The sequence below is a fragment of the Cebus imitator genome, unplaced genomic scaffold (assembly GCF_001604975.1).
Source record: "Cebus imitator isolate Cc_AM_T3 unplaced genomic scaffold, Cebus_imitator-1.0 Scaffold279, whole genome shotgun sequence".
NCBI lineage: Eukaryota > Metazoa > Chordata > Mammalia > Primates > Cebidae > Cebus > Cebus imitator.
This window is the reverse complement of record NW_016107594.1, coordinates 3862424-3875045: the sequence shown is the minus strand read 5'-3', so window position 1 is coordinate 3875045 and position 12622 is coordinate 3862424. Positions and strand designations below refer to the sequence as shown.

Below are 12622 nucleotides of genomic sequence, written 5' to 3'. Positions count from 1 at the left end.
AAAAAAAAAAAAAAAAACCCAAAAAACCAGTAACAGATATGACCTAACTGACATATGTAGAGCATGATATCAATGAAAGCATAATACATTCTTAGCAAGCACTCATGGAACATTTACCAAAATAGACAATGTAGGGCCGTGAAGCAAGTGTTTGAAAATCTTAAACGATGAAAATAAAATAAAATAGATTATGGTTTAACGCCACAGTGGAATTCAACTTTAGTTATAATAAAAAGAAAACCAAAAAGTCCCCAAATATTTCAAAGGTAAACCTAACTTTCCTAAACATCCCATGGGTCAAAGAGGGAATCACAATGGAAAATCCCAACTTTTCCATATCAGGGCTTACAAAAATAGGGGTGTATCGCTGAGCAATGCCAGAATAAAGCAGACAGACAGGTTCTATTGGAGCTCTGAATCAGAGGATTTTTCTGCCCAACCCGCCTGGAAGGCATTGCCCTGTGGCCCTACTCAGCTGTGTCCTTGGCTGCCCTGAGTTTAGGGGCTCAATTCCAGTCATTGAGAAAATTAGTTGTTTATTCCATACACAGTATCATTTCCTCTTATCTCTAGTCTACTTTTTTTAGAAAACGTAGCAAGTATCAGGATTTTCTCATCGTATTTAGATAAACAAGAACTAATTCTGTTTACCTTTTTACTTTTGTTGACCAAGACCATTAATTGCCTGGGCAACAGATCTTTGAATAAGGTACCCAGAGAACCCTAGGAATAGAAACCTAAAATAAGTTTTCTAATCTCAAGGTTGCTGAGAGGAAACACCTTTTTCAATTCATAAAAATAACTTAGTCTGATTCCATAAAATTGGCAAGTGTGAATAAAAAACACTGAAAAAATATCACCTTACCTATGATTATTTTTCCAACCATTGTAGTCTTTCCATGTTGGCTATGATTTTTACACAGTCTAGAATTTTCAGGGAAATAACTTATTCGAGAGCACACAAGCCGTAAGGGTACTTAATGTTTACATTAATTTCGTGTTATTAGCATGCCAAATAGGTCTTTTTAGTTCTTCCATAAAACAAGTGAAAGGGACTAGAAATCTCTAAGAAGTCTGACAGTTCTAAAATGCTGACTTTAAATTACTTCTATGACTCAGAGATTTGGGTAGGAGAAGGCATAGATATAAATTCAGCATACGCGAACACATATGTTAAATGCGTTGACCAGGTAATAACATCCTTCAGTTATCTTGGTTAAAAACGTCTTCCTTTCTCGTTTTGTTTTGTTTTGTTTTTCTGTAATAGTAATTATAAGGATACTCTGTTTCCTTTTTTTAAAAGTATAAGATACATGCACGCTCAAGGTAAACAATTGCAGTAACTCAGAAGGGGCCAATTCACTGGAAAGGTCCCAGAAAAAAACGAGTGCTTCCTGGTAAGAAGCAAGCTTCGAAAACTGCCTCGGAAACGTGGCTGAAGTCATCGCATTTCCAAACGCCCAAGCCTTGGCTGGTCCAGGGCAGCTGGCGCTGAAGACCCGGAACGCCCTGTGGGCAGGGCCAGCTGAGGACCGCGGGACGGGGTCTCTCGGGACCGGTCGGGTGGGGTCCCGACGCCCCCTCCCCGAGTGGGCAGCTCGGGGCGTGGGGGGTCCGCAGGGGGGGAGGCGATGCTCTGGGGGGAGGGTTAGGGTCTGCCCCGCGGCCCCTCCGCATCGGACGCAGCTCCGGGCCGGGAGCCGCTCTCGGGGAGGGCACAGATGCCGGGGGCGGGGAGGGCGCTGGGTGTGCCCAGCACCTCCTCCCGAAGGGAGCTGGGCCCAGGGGTCCGCGGGGCAGGCTGTGACCCGGGGGCGGGAGCCTCAGCGCGCGCCCCCTCCCACGCGTGCGCAGCCCGGGCGGGGCGTTGGGGAGCGGGAGGGAGCGCGGGCGGCCACGTGGCCTCGAAGGAATGCGCGGGCGCGTGGGCGGGGCACGGCCGAGAAACCGGCAGGTGCTGCGACCAATGGGCGCCCGGCACGGCCTGGGTCCGCCAATGACAGCGTGGTGGGTGGAGCCGGCCGTCCGGGCGGGAGGGGCCGGGCGCATCCCTGTCGCCAGCGGGCGCGCGATAAGGGACGGACAGGGTCGTGGGGGACGGCGGGGGACGGCGGGGGCCGGCAGGGGACGGCGGGGGCCGGCAGGGGACGGCGGGGGCCGGCAGGGGACGGCGGGGGCCGGCAGGGGACGGCGGGGGCCGGCAGGGGACGGCGGGCGGCGTCCTGGCCGCCGAGGTGAGTGCGGGCCCCGCGGGCTTCTGGTTTGCTTTGAGACTTGCACGTCTTCCCGGCTCCCCCGAAGTCGCGGGGTCCCACCCCGAGGTGGAGGCGCCCCCGACCCCCGGCACAGACGTTGCAGGGAAGGGGCTAAGACCCCCGAGCAGCTCCCCCTTTCGCGGCGCCCCTGGCACCTCAGGATAACGGCGCGGGCCTGGGCGGGGGGCGTCGGGACCGGCCGCAGGGACCCCCGGCTCCAAGGGCAGGAGGGAGCCCCGATCAGCTTAAGGAGACCGAGGGGCGAGCGGGGGCCGTGTGGGGGTCGTGCGGTAACTTGGATTTTTTGGTAAAGAGGACGAACGGGTCCACCTCTGGATGGAGAGGAGGATAGGTGTAAGAAAAGCCGGCGTCTTTCCCCGGCACCCCACTTGTCCCCCACCTCACCAGCTCCCTGCCCCAGCTGTTCCTGTGTACTCCGCCTGTCCCCCTGAACCCCCTGTTCACCCTGCACCCTACCAGTCCCCCGGATCCCAGCTGTCCCCCTGCACCCCGTCAGTTCCCCCGGCAACCTGCCTGTCCCACATCCCACCAGTTCCCTGCACGCCAGCTATCCCTGTGTACCTCACCTATCCCCCCACACCCTCCTGTTCACCCTGACCCCCACTAGTCCCCCAGTCCCCAGGTGTCCCCTCAGACCTCAGCTGTCCCCCCACCCCACCCGTCCCCCTGCACCCCACCTATCCCCTCAATGCCTCACCTGTTCCCCTGCACCACACCTGTCTCCCGCACCCCACCTGTTCATCCTGTACCCCATCTGTTTCCCTTGCACTCCACCTGTCCCCTGTATCCCATCTGTTCCCCTGCACCCCACCTGTTCACCCTGCACCCCACTCGTTCCCCCTTGCATCTCAGCTGTTATCCCATACCCCAGCTGTCCCCCTCACCCCAGCTGTTCCCCCTGCACCCAACCTGTTCACCCTGTACCCCAGCTGACCCCTGCACCCCAGCTGTCCCCCCTGCACCCCACCTGCTCCCCTGCACCCCACAGCCCGCTGGTGCCCAGGAAGCCAAGGTAGAGTCTGAGGAAAGCTGCCCTCGGTCCACATGCTCCATACCTGCCTGTCCCAGCCACACTCCTCCTCCATGGGTCCCTGGGACTGAAGGTGAAGTCTGAGTACCCCTCCAGACTGTTGCCAGGAGATCACATTCTCAGGCAGCTGGAGGTGAACTTGCTGCTGTCTAATATCGATTCCAGTCACTGACTTTTGCTACTAGTAAAAATTCTCATTGATTCAAGATGCAATGGGTTTTAATTCTTTTCTCTGGTTGACCATAACCTGAGTATGGACTGGTCACTTGTAGATTCTGTGTAGGTGCGACTTAATTTCCACATAGGTGGAACCTGTAAGAAGTAACACTTCACTGCTGCTTGTTATTAATAATATGTTTTGAACACCCGCTTTATAGAAAATAATTTTGTTGGGAGAGAGATGATTACTGAGGTTTACGCTTTGTATATTTAAAAAAATACACTTTGTCCCTCTGTCTCTCACAGCATTTATTCGATTGGCTTTAGTGGCTGACATGGGTAGTTACTGATGCTTTAACTTTTTATAGTCAGATAAGACTTCCATGACTTCTCAGCAGTAAGAAAAGTCATTTGTATAAGGTGCTATTTGTAATTCATTAGTTGTAGACAGTTGGGGATGAAGTTAAAAGTTATTCAAAATAGCTTTTTATGCACTTAAAAGTTGATGCTTAACTCCAGATTTAACGAAACTTGTCTTCTGGGTGCTTTGATATGCTGCCTTTCCTCTGCAGTTTGTATGTGTTTGTTTGTGTACATGTGTGTGTTTCTGTGTGTGTGTGTTTGTGTGCATGTAGGTGTTTGTGTGCATTTGTGTGTGTTTATGTGTGCATTTTTGTGTTTGTGTGTGTGTGCTCATGTGTATTTGTGTGTGTGTGTGTGTGTGTGTGTGTGTGTGTGTGTGACTTGTAGATGGAGGCATTGGGTGGTGTGGAGCGTGTGGAGTTAGAGACCTGGATTGAAGTGGGGAAGCTTTTCCCGGACCTGGTGAGTCCAGGCTTCTCAGGAGACTTCAGGGTGCTCACTTACGAAGTTGCTAGAAGGCATCGTCTGTGGAAGTGCTTCTTAAACCAAAAATGTTTGTCATAAATTAGAGCAAAATGAAAATGCACTAAAGATGGTCATAGTCTGTGAACGGTGTGAAAACATCATAATGAGACATACGGCAGAGTGCATGGCAGGAAGCATTCAAAGAACAGCTTGGATCTGGAGATGCTCAGAGAATCTCAGTGTTTCGTGCGTGTGTTTTTTATAGTTTGCCTGGGTAGAAAGGTAAGTGGTGTGAAATAAGACAGAAGGACATCGGCCGGGCGTGGTGGCTCACCCCTGTAATCCCAGCACTTTGGGAAGCCAAGGCAGGCAGATCACCCGAGGTCAGGAGTTCAAGACTATCCTGGCCAACATGGTGAAACCCATTTCTACTAAAAATACAAAAATTAGCCAGGTGTGGTGGCAGGTGCCTGTAGTCCCAGCTACTTGGGAGGCTGAGGCAGGAGAATTGCTTCAACTTGGGAGGTAGGGATTGCAGTGAGCAGAGATGGTGCCACTGCACTCCAGCCTGGATAACAGAGTGAGACTCTGTCTTTAAAAAAAAAAAAAAAAAAAAAAGAAGAGAAGCATAGCTGTTAGTCATCCATGAGGGAGAATTTCAGTGTTCTCTCTTCACCAGGCTACCAGGCTTCTGAGAGTATAATGTTGGAAAGTTCTGGAGAGCTTTGCAGTGGGAAGGGGTGGTCCAGGCCCAGGGGCTGCCAAGGGTCTGAGAGGTTGGGAGAGCAGAGGGGCCGGTGGGCTAGCTGCAGGGGAGGGCCTGTTTGATGACCCTGGCCAGGAGGGGGCCTTGCCTGGGTTGCAGATGGGGCCACCGCCCCAGGTCCGTCTGGGGAGGGGCAGGATTACCTGTAAGAAGGATAGATGTGGTAAGGGGCCCTGGGAGAATGCCCTGCCACCAGTCCCACCCTGACACACACACACATACACACACACACACAGACACACACATAGTGGTAAGGGGCCCTGGGAGAATGCCCTGCCACCAGTCCCACCCTGACACACACACACATACACACACACAGACACACACATACACACACTTCTGCCACTCTATTCCACTTCAGCCTTTTCCTAGTTGCCAGGCCTGGGCATGGCATGGCATGGCATGATTCTATTTGTTTTCTGTGAGTTTTCAAAATTTTGATTGTAAAAATGATCTTTTTGTGTTTTCTTTTTTGGAGATAGAGTCTGGCTCTGTCACGCAGGCTAGAGTGCAGTGGTGGGATCTCGGCTCACTGCAGTCTTTGCCTCCTGGGTTCCAGTGATTCTCCTGCCTCAGCCCCCTGAGTACAAGGGGTTCCAGGTGTGCACCACCACGCCAGGCTAATTTTTGTATTTTAGCAGAGATGGGGTTTCGCGTGTTGGCCAGGCTGGTTGTAACCTCCGGACCTCAAGTGATCCACCCACTGCGGCCTCCCAAAGTGCTGGGATTACAGGTGTGAGCCACCATGTGCCCAGTCAAAATAATCATTTTTAATTTTTATTTTTTTGAGATTAGTCACTACTTGACTAAGTGCAGTAGTGAGAAGGGAGGAAAGAGTAGAACAAGGAGTTCGGTCTGTAACTGACTGTGAACAGTCAATTGAGATAACTCGCTACCTTCGGACCAACCAAAATCATCATTTTTAATCATGTATTATTCCTTTCCTTCCATCATTGCCATTTCCTGCTTTTTGTTATATCATTAAAGCATGCCTTCCCTTAGAAAGTGCTATCTGGGAATTGTTGATATTTTGTATTTTTGTTAAATGATGTGAAAAAGATGTAAAATATTTTTTAAAATGCTTTGGATTCAAAGTTTTTCTCTCCCATGGTTCACCTTCTGATATGGGAAATAACTCTGTAAACTAAAATATGGTGTCCAGAGCTGGGGCTGGTGTGGTGGCCCTTGTGAGGGAGCAATGGGGAGGCGTGTTGGTGGTTACAGGCATGTGCACAGATGCATGGCGGTCTGCGTAGAACAGGTCTGACTAGATCAGCGTTGGCAGAGGTGCCAGTTACCATCTTGGCCATTCTGGGCTCCAGTATCTTAATGACAGTTAGTCCCTGGGGACTCAAACTGGGGATTTAATGAAGAAAACCGGAGGAATGGTTGTGAAACCCCAACACCCTCTCTCCACTGATGACTACAGACAGCCAAGCCCCTTTTCAGCAAGTCAGGCTCCTGCAAGTCATAGGCTTTGCTTCTGTGCTGAGGTCGCGTTCTTTGTCCTGTTGTGGTCCGATGGCTTGTGGTCCAGCTGTCGGGAGGCTGACTTAAACTTGTATGTGATCGCTATTCTTATGTTGTAAGAAACCAGTGTGGACATTTACTTTGGAATACAAATACCAAAAGGAAAACTTCAAAGTAAAATTTGAAATCCACTTTGACAGATGTTCAAAGTGAATTTTGAACTTTTGTCTTCTTATTGATGTGGGTGATTAAGGGCGGACTACATAGGAAAGGCCAGGGAATTCTATTTTGGTAAAACTGTGGCATGCATACTTACTGTTTTATTCTATTGTGAGACTGTGGCGTGCACACTTACGTTTTATTCTATTGTGAGACTGTGGCGTGCACACTTACGTTTTATTCTATTGTGAGACTGTGGTGTGCACACTTATGTTTTATTTTATTGTCAGACTGGGGTGTGTACAGTTACTGTTTTATTCTATTGCTTGCTTAGTTTTCCAAAAGGAAAATAAAGCAGTGATTTCAATGCAGTTTCTGATTTTCTGTAAGGAACAAGAGCAAAGTGAGTCAAAAGAACATTCCACAAATTAACGTGGTATTTAGTGCATATGCGAGCGGAAGCAGAGGCTGGAAGGCCTTGAGCTTTGGGGAAGAAGCAGGCGGCAGGGCCTCCAGCGCACCTGAGGGGGTGGCCGGCCAGCCCGAACAGGCCAAGAGCTCCCAGCCTCCACAGTAGCGCTCACTTCGGGCCTGAGCTGGGTCGTCCCAATAGGATACCTGCGTGGGCCATGTAGACGCAACCCAGAGAGCTCCAGAGTGAATGACACCGCTGGCTCAGAAGTTCAGTATGTTTTGTGTGAGGCTGTGAGCTATGATGGAAGGAATTTGGTGGATCTTCTTCATTGTGTGTGCAAGTCTGAGCCTGGCTGGGTCAGCAGCCTTGAACCAGTGGCATGCTGTGAGGCTCGGCTTGTGGGCAGTTGCCCTGTGTGGGCCAGGCCAGTTTGAGGTCCGCTGAGGGCTGGAGCCAGCCCCTGACCCTGGCCCGTCCACTTGCTGCAAGAGTAATGAGAATGTCGTCTTAGGCTTTGTTCTCAAGCCCTTGACTCAGCAGGCCCGTGGGAGGCCGCCCACACGAGGGGCCCTGATCCATGTCCCGCGGCTGCCTGTGCCTCCACGGAAGCTGCAGCTTTAATGTCCTTCATGTGGGCTCTGTGCATTCAGCCGGCAGAGGCACTTCTTGCAGAGCAGGGTTGAAGAGATTTCCTTTCTCTGGAAGCTCTTGTCCTGTGTTATGTAGAAAGGGCCCGTTTCCAGCTGCAGCCAAAGTCTAAACTCGCGCTCAGAGGTGCCAGGGGCTGCGCAGGGGCGCAGCTCTTCCTTCGCGATCCCGAATCCAGGGTCTGCAGGGGAAGAAGATGCAGCGAGCCCAGTGGAGGCTGCTGGGATGGCGGCAGGCGCTCTGCACCTGAAGTGTTTAGACATGCACGTTTCTCCATGATCTCATAGGAAGGAATGAAAGGTGCAGCGTTTTGCCAGCTGATGAAAATATTTGGGCAGCCAGTCATAGGTACTGGAGAGATGGTGTTTGCCAGTGTGCAGTCTCCGAGGTGATCTCTGCCAACAGTCAGAGGGCTGCAGTTTGGAGGCAGCTCCTGCTTGCTATAAAGAGCCGCTTCCCTGCTCTGTTCTGTCTGCAGAAGCAGATGGCCCGGAGGGCAAGGACTCCTGGTGACAAGAGGAGCATTAGACAAGGCGAGGGAGGGAAGCCGTGTGCACGCACCTGTAGTCCCGGGAGATTTCCGGTGCTGTCCACAGGCATGTGTGGCACGTGGCTCATTTCCCATGGGGCTCAGGTGGCCGTCCTCGGTGGACGTGGCATCCGTCCAGGACCCAGGCTGCCAGGAGACTCCGGGGCCATGCAGACACCTGCTGGCACCTCCTTGGTCCCTTGAGGCCTTTCCCTATTGGCTTAGACTTAGTTCCCTTTTGTGCTCATGTGTTTTTTAAACCAAGTTTTTATACTTAAAAAAATAACTTCTTAAAAAAGAAACAACCATTTACACATGGGGAAAATCTACCCGTGGCCATATGACAAGCACTGGCAAATCTGGAAACCACCTAATAAGAGATGGGTGTCTTGTGCATACCCACCACCTGCTGAGTACTTAGCACTCTCACATCCAATGACAGGGCTAGAACCGCCTGTCCTTAGCGCTTGGAGGGACCCTAATGTGCTGAGTACTAAGCGCTCTCACATCCCACGACGTGTCAAGAACCACCTGTCCTTAGCGTTTGAAGGGACCTGCCATGTGCTGAGTACTAAGTGCTCTCACATCCCACGACATGATGAGAACCACCTGTCCTTAGCACATGAAGGGACCCACCATGTGCTGAGTACTAAGCACTCTCACATCCCATGGCACGGAGAGAACCACCTGTCCTTAGCGCTTGGAGGGACCTGCCACGTGCTGAGTACTAAGTGCTCTCACATCCCATGACATGATGAGAACCACCTGTCCTTAGCACATGAAGGGACCCACCATGTGCTGAGTACTAAGCACTCTCACATCCCATGGCATGGAGAGAACCACCTGCCCTAAGCGCTTGGAGGGACCCGCCACGTGCTAAGTACTAAGCACTCTCACATCCCACAGCACAGAGAGAACTGGCTGTCCTTAGCATGTGAAGGGACCTGCCACGTGCTGAGTACTAAGTGCTCTCACATCCCATGACACAGAGAGAACTGCCTGTCCTTAGCACTTGGAGGGACCCTCTGCATGCTGAGTACTAAGCACTCTCACATCCCACGACACGGAGAGAACCACTTGTCCTTAGCACATGAAAGGACCCACCATGTGCAGAGTACTAAGTGCTCTCACATTCCACGATACAGCGTGAACGCAGAGGTCATCTGCTTGCCCTGGCAGGGCTGGCATCTTTGTGTTAAAGAAAGTGAGTAATACAATGGGAAGCTGTGGGAAAATGCGGCATCAACAGGGCCACCAGGTGCCAGGAGGAGGGATTTGCAATTGAATAGGAACCGTGGCAGGTTGGGCACCTATGGAATGGGCTAATTGCCTGAAATGCTGATGGAGCTGAGAGATGAGCTGAGCCCATATCCACAGAAGCTCATTCCCAGTGGCAGGAAGAGCATCTGTGTGGCCAGCCCTGAGGTGGTTCACCCAGCATGTCTGGGGACAGCAGGTCAGCCAGGGCTGGAGGGCAGAAGGCAAGAGGGTACTGGTGAATGCAAGGTCAGCAAGGCCCATGGAGGGACAGTGCATGACATCTGTGGAGGGACAGCATGTGACAACCATGGAGAGATGGTACGTGACATCCGTGGAGATGGCGTGTGATGTCCGTGGAGACGGCGCGTGACATCCATGGAGGGACAGCACATAACATCCTTGGAGATGGCGTGTGACATCCATGGTGATGGCGTGTGACATCCATGGAGGGATGGCGTGTGATATCCATGCAGGGATGGCGTGTGACGGCCGTGGAGGGACAGTGTGCAACATCTGTGGAGGGACAGCACGTGACATCCGTGAAGGGACAGTGTAACATCTGTGGAGGGACAGTGTGACATCCGTGGAGGGATGGTGTGTGACAGCCGCAGAGGGATGATGTGTGACATCCGTGCAGGGACATTGTGACATCTATGGAGGGACAGTATATCTACTGTGGAGGGGCAGTGGCAGCTGTGGAGGGAGTGTGCACAGTGAGCTGTGATCGAGTTGGAATGCAAAGGTGGCTCCGTGCTATTGGGATTTGTGGCGTCAGCACTCACTGCAGAGCCCTGTGGTGTGGGTCATGTACTGCTGTGCGGGTTGTGCACTGCTTGCTCCTGGGCACCTGCACAGGGTGCTCCTGATGGAGTCATTTTTCAGTGTGTTGACTTTCACATCAATGACAGGCAGCTTTTTCTCCTTCTCACCATGGGGCTGTGGCCCTGGGTCAGGAGTGGCCTAGAGGATGGCACATGGCAGGATGGAGTTGGGCGGGTGCCCTACCAGTGGCTGCCTGTGGGAGCCAGCAAGCTGGGAGGAGGGCAGGGTGGGGACCGAGCTGGTGGTGCCTGAGCCTGTGTGTGTGCTGGGTGGGGACCGGGTGTGGGGACAGGAGCCTGTGGAATGTGGTGCTTCTGACTGTGGGGCTGGAGGCGCAGCGATGGGTTGAGGGTAGTGTAGTCTACTCAGGGGGTCCCTCAGCCCCGCTCTGCTGGTGCTCGTCTGAGGGGCAGCTGCGGCTGAGTCACTGCTCTGCTCCATGTGAGTCTCTCAAGGGTTCTGAGGGGTAGAGCATCCATGAATGCCCAGAGGGGTCACAGCGTGGGGGCGCATTGTCCCCAGGGTTGTGTCGAGGGTCATGTGCAACTGCCCTTGCTGTGGACAGAGAGACAGAGGCAGAGACAAACAGAGGCAGAGGCAGAGGCAGAGGCAGAGGCAGAGGCAGAGGCAGACAGAAGCAGAGACAGAGGCAGAGAGAGGCAGAGGGAGAGACAGAGGCACAGACAAAGGCAGGCTACAGCCCGGGGCTTTCAGCCACTGCCTCTGCGGCCACCAGGACTATGGCTGTCACAGCTGCCTCTCGCTCCTCCTTGGCGCCCTGTTACCGCCTCTGACCCCCACCCCCGGGACACCTCCCATGCTCTCTGGCCTCTTTCCAGCCCCATGTCAGCCCCTGATCCACACCAAGCCCCGGGCAGCCCCCAGGCCACCGCTGCCCTCATGCCCAGCCCGGCTTGCTCCCTGGGTCCTTTCCAGCAGGCGGTCTCCTTTCCCACAGATCCTGGCCCCGCTCCCTTCCTTAGGAAGCCCCCCTGGTTGCTGACCCCCGTCCCAGCTTCCTGTGCCGCCTCCTTGGGAGGGAGTCTTAACTGGCACCGTGCACCTCAGCCTCCACTGTGACAGTGACCACTCCCCGAGTGTACGGCACGCAACATTGCTGGGGAGCCATGTCGGGGTAGCTGGGAGCCCCCACTGACCACTCCTGTTTGGGGAACACTAGAGAGGGGGACACAGGCAAACACGTGCAGCCCCAGCCCTCCTGGGGAAGGGTGAACAGGACTGGGCCGCCAGCAGCGCGTGCAGAGGCCTGGAGCCTACAGCTGTCAGATGCCACCCTCGCCCATCAGGGTGGACTCTGGTGGCGCTGGCAGCTCTGGCCGGCGAGTGGAAACTGTGGTAGTGGGTCGGGGCTGCTTGTCCCCTCCTCAGCACATGGGGCAGAGAAGGGCACACCTGTTCTGGGCCCGGGCAGGTTGATTCTGTCCCGGTTAGTAGCTCGTAACTGACCATTTTATGCTAGCCCTTGTGAAACTGAATGTATTTACTTCTCTTTTCACATTATTTTCTTTTCTGGGAGTGTGCAGAGGAGGGGAGAGGTCCCACGGACATCATCTCAGTCCAACTTGAGCAGAGCTTAACGGTGAGAAGGTGGCAGAGTTGGAGACACAGGCCCAGGGAGGACCCTGGAGAGAGGGGCTGCTGGGTGCCATGTGCATTGAAACTTAGTCTCAGCCGTGCTCTGAGGCTAAATCCAGTTGGTTGCAAAACAGAAACCCAGGACAGCAGGGCTCTCCCAAGTCTTAGAGAAGAAGCTCTTTCCTCCTTTCCTCCCACCCTCTGTACATCCATGCATCCATCCGCTTTCCAGAGTCTACTCACAGACCTCTGCAGACGTTCAGTAGAAAGGGCTGGCGTGCTTGGCCCGCTGTGGCGTTTGGCCGAGTTAACCATAACATTCCGGAAGGACTCCTGCTGTAGACCTCGCGTCCTTTTACGTTTCTCCCTCATGGATTTATGTCTTGACTTGGAACCTTACGAGTATGAAATTGATTGGGTGCAGACTGCTGGGGCTGCGGGGGAGTTCCTGGCTCCCGTGGTGGGTCAGGGTGGGATGTCGAGAGGCCACACAGCCTCAGACACCAGTCACTCACCCAGCCCTGGCCCCACACTTCTGGACTGTGTCCTCAGACACCAGCCACTCACCTGGCCCTGGCCCCACGCTTCTAGGCTCTGTCCTCGGACACCAGTCACTCACCCGGCCTTGGCCCCACACTTCTGGGCTCTGTCCTCGGACACCAGC

At 53.3% G+C, this 12622-nt stretch overlaps 1 protein-coding gene across 9 annotated transcripts in view; it reads left to right on the top strand.

The window, feature by feature from the left end:
• Positions 1–2163: 2163 nt before the first annotated feature.
• Positions 2164–12622, top strand: part of ARHGEF10 (Rho guanine nucleotide exchange factor 10) — a 120496-nt gene continuing 110037 nt past the window's right edge. For all 9 annotated transcript variants that reach the window (XM_017501129.2, XM_017501132.2, XM_037728724.1 and 6 more), the window contains exon 1: positions 2164–2234. The gene's annotated coding sequence lies outside the window, so the exon portion shown is untranslated. The remainder of the gene's footprint in view (positions 2235–12622) is intronic.